Genomic DNA, 4,362 nt, shown 5'->3' with positions numbered 1-4,362 from the left:
TGGAATACTCATTCTCCACAATGTTTTTCATTGCTTGTCATAATCCACACAATTGAAAGTCTTTACATGTCAAATAATCTGAGCAATAACAAAATCTCAGATTATGAAAACTATTTTATTGATATGAAAAACATATAAGTTAAAAGTTTTTTAAGCTTTTCAAAAGAGATTTACTATTTTCTGTTCTTAGTAAAGAGTGGGAAAACATAATAATAGAAATTGACTTTACAAAGCTTGGATGTATGAAAATTTGATCTGAGGGCCTAAGCTACACAATGCAAGCATCTTAAGTAATACAGGAAAGAGGAGAAAATATGTTGGCAGAGAACTAGGGTTGGTAATCAAATAATGGAGGTAAATTCAATTAGGCAGACAATAATCATGGGACAGTTGTGTGAAAGGATGCCATGCATTATTCTGTTGAGTTTAGTTTGAGGGGAGTTTGTTTTTAGGGTGAATATTGTAAAACAGCTTCTCTATATCCACTCAGCATAAGAGAAGAATGGATTCTTTAAAGTCAAAAGGTAGTTAACTGAAAGGGAAAAAGCTGTGACTCAGTAGCTAGCTGCTAAGAAAGTCTCCACACTGCTATCATTGGAGTCAGGGAGAGAAGTACTAACCGATGATTCTTGCAGGAAAATGAAACCGAGGAAGAACTGTTAATAACTGCAGCCAAGCATTTGTTGATTTGTGTTGATTCATGTTTCAAATATCATCCCTATGTTTAATGCATTTTAAGAGTGGATTATGCAAATCATGCAATAATAAGATATTCTGTTTATTAAAATAGCGTCAAAACAACTATATTGGAAATATAAATCTTCAAATGCCTGCAAAGAAATTCTTGGTTTTCATACATATTTAGCTACTAAATGCTATATATGTTTAACTAGCGCCTTGTATTTAACCTGGCAACAACTAGTTCTACTTTTCTCTCACATGATTCCATTATTGAGAAAACTGTAGACATCCATTGAGATTTATTGCCATGTTTAATCTTCCACAGACTATGAATGAAGAGTGGCAATGATTTGGGGCTATCTTTTCTCAGGTGTGAAATGAGGCTGTTGGACTGAAGAATATCTGAGATCCTTTCTTAATCTAAACTTTTGATCTTGTGAATGTGGGAAGATTTGCAGCATTTCCAATATCTGATGTTATAAAATTAGCTCTGATTCTAAATATCAATCACTCTTGCCTATTTCTGGACAAAAATTTAGTTGATAATATGCATATGAATACTAAATGTAGATTAAGGAAAATCTGTGCTTAAATACAAATAATTAAACAACACAGAAAAGCAATAATTAGAAATCAGAAACTTAGATCTATAATAATCATGTACAAGGAGATAGATTTAAGAGAGTAGTGATGAAATAAATTATTTATAAGATAATTCAAAAATGTATTTATTTAGTTTAAACTTGTGATTTCTAAGGTCAAATACTGTGAAATAAAGGAATTACCTAACTGACTACAGGAATACCTAATTTTTTACCACCTCATTTTATTGCGCTTCACAGATATTGCTTTTTATTTTTTAATTTTTTTTACAAACTGAAGGTTTGTGGCAACCCTGCATCAGCAAGTCTATTGGGGGCCACATTTCCAGCAGTAAGTGCTCACTTCTTGTCTCTCTGTCAACTTTGGTAATTTTCACAATGTTTCATACTTTTACAAATGCTGGTTGTCAAGTGCCAGCAAATTCGTTCAGGTTTATAACTATTGTATGAGGAGATTTGAACCACTGACCTTGTGGTTAGCAGTCCAGTGTTTCTCCTACAGCACCATACCAGGACTTCAAATTCTATTGCTTACTTAATAGACTACAAAAAGCAAGCAAACAAGACCTACTACCCTCTAGTTGATTCTGACTCATAGCAACTTGACATAGGGTTTCTGCCCACAGCCTCATCTTTCTCCCTTGAAGTGGCTGGTGGATTTAACTGTCCGCCTTGCTGTTCGCAGTTCGATTCTTAACCTACAGCACCAACAGGGCTCCTTAAATAGACTGTAATATAGTGTAAACTTCACTTTTTCTGCACTGAGAAACTGAGAAATCTGTGTAACTCACTAAATTGTGATATTAACTTACGATTGTTATGGTCTGGAATCAAATCTGCAATATTTCTAAGGTATACTTGTAGAATGACTTTCAAATGCTATTGGAGCTGAAATTGTTTATTTTAATTTGTTTTACTTCAGTGACATTATGGTTATACCAGTGCCTCCAAGATGGTTCATCATGGAATAACATACAATTCTGAAAACAATTTAAAAGCCTTTGTTGTTGTTAGATGCTGACAAGTCTATTCCAACTCATAGCGATTCTATATAGAACAGAAAAAACACTGCCTGGCGCTGTGTTATCATCACACTTGTTGCATTTGAAACCATTGTTGCTGCTACTGTGTCAGTTCATCTTGTTGAGGGTCTTCCTACTTTTCGCTGAACTTTAACAAACATCCAGAGATTGGTCCTTCTGACACAAATGTCCAAAATATTAGAGAAGAAGTCTTGCCATCTTCTTTTGGAGAAACATGGACATATTTCTTCCAAAACAGATTTGTTTATTCACCTAGCAGTTCATGATATATTCAATATTCTTTGCCAACACCAACACTCAAATGCGCTGATTTCTCTTTGGGCTTCTTTATTCATTGCCAAGTTTTCCCATTCTTATGATTGAAAATATATAACTTGTGTCAAAATACATGGCACATTTGTCCTCAACATGACATTTTCACTAGAAAATGTTGTTGTCTCCCCTACACACCTGTCTATTGCTTAGCTGAAAATTGCGCCAATGGCATGTGTTCAGTTCAGACTTGAAAGGTGACCAGAAGCCATAGTCTCAGGATTACTCCAGTATCTAGCTAGTAAGCTTGGCCTTTTTAATTCTGAGTTGTGTTCCACAGCTTCTTCCATTTATCCAGGGTGTTCTAATGTGAGCCCTTTCAGAGAAGTTGGTAGTGATAGCCGGGTTCCATCTAATCCTTCTGGTTTCAGCCATGGAAACTGATGCTCAGGTGGTGCATTAGTCCAGTGGACTCACTGGTTCCAAACATCCTCAATATTCATTGTTCTCAATTTCATTACAGTAAGAGACCATTAATTGCACATTACATAACTACTCATAAGCTTTAAAGATCGTAGTCATTGTTCACCAAAGTAGGGTATAGAATATCTTTTCTATGGACTATGATATGCCAATTGGCTATTGTGTTTCCTAAGACTATGGTTCAGAGCACCCAAGCCAAGCATTTCATCCCCTCATAGTGTTTGGCAATATCTATGAAGTTTTCATATGTATGATAAACACTTACTATAAGATGAGTTTGAACCACAAGGTCAGTAGTTCAAACCCACCAGTGGCTCATCAGAAATCCTATACAGGGTTCCTATAAGTCAGAACAGACTCAAACGCACTTAACAACAATGTAGTCCACCATTCGTGGATACGCTAGCAGCAAAAATAAGTATTCATATCCATATTGTTGTTGTTAGGTACTGTCAAGTCTATTCCGCTTCATAGTGACTCTATACACAACAGTGCTGGGCTCTGTGCCAGCCTCACAATTCTTGTTACGTCTGTGCTCATTGCTGTTGCCACTGTAACATTCCATCTTGTTGGTGCTGACCCTCCACTTTACCAAATAGGATGTCCTCCAAATACTGGTCGGTTTTTCATGCTGTGGTGGCTTACATGTTGCTGTGTTGCTGGAAGCTGTGCCTTCTGTATTTTAAATACCAACAGGATCACCCACAGTGAATATGCTTCAACATCTTTCCTGATTTTAAACAATTCAACATCTCCTTGTTCTGTTCGAATGACTGCTTGTTCGTCTATGTTCAGGTTCCTCATGAGCACAATGAAAGAAGAATTTATAATACCTTTTTGTTTGTTTGTTTGCATTTTACCCATAGTTTATTATGATCTATACAATCAAATTCCTTTATACTGTCAATAAGGCACAAATAAACAACTTTCTGGCATTCTCTGCTTTCAGCCAGGAGCCATCTGACATCAGCAATGGTATTCTTTATTCCACATCCTCTTCTGAATTTGACTTGAATTTCTTGCAACTCCTCGTTGATGTACTGCTGTAATGGTTTTTAATCATCTTCAGAAATATTTTACTTGCATGTGATATTAACAATATTGTTCGATGATTTCCCTATTCTGTTGTGTTACCTTTCACTGGATTGGCACAAATATGGATATCTTCCAATAGCTGTCTTCCAAATTTCTTGGCATAGCTGAATGAGTGACTCCAGCACTTCATCAATTCATTGACTATTTCAACTTGTATTATATCAATCAATACCTTGTTGTAGCTTTTGTTAAAGTCTGTTGAGACC

The sequence above is a fragment of the Chrysochloris asiatica genome, unplaced genomic scaffold, assembly GCF_000296735.1.
Source record: "Chrysochloris asiatica unplaced genomic scaffold, ChrAsi1.0 scaffold00012, whole genome shotgun sequence".
NCBI lineage: Eukaryota > Metazoa > Chordata > Mammalia > Afrosoricida > Chrysochloridae > Chrysochloris > Chrysochloris asiatica.
The sequence above is the reverse complement of the archived record's forward strand: the minus strand, read 5'-3'. Positions refer to the sequence as shown.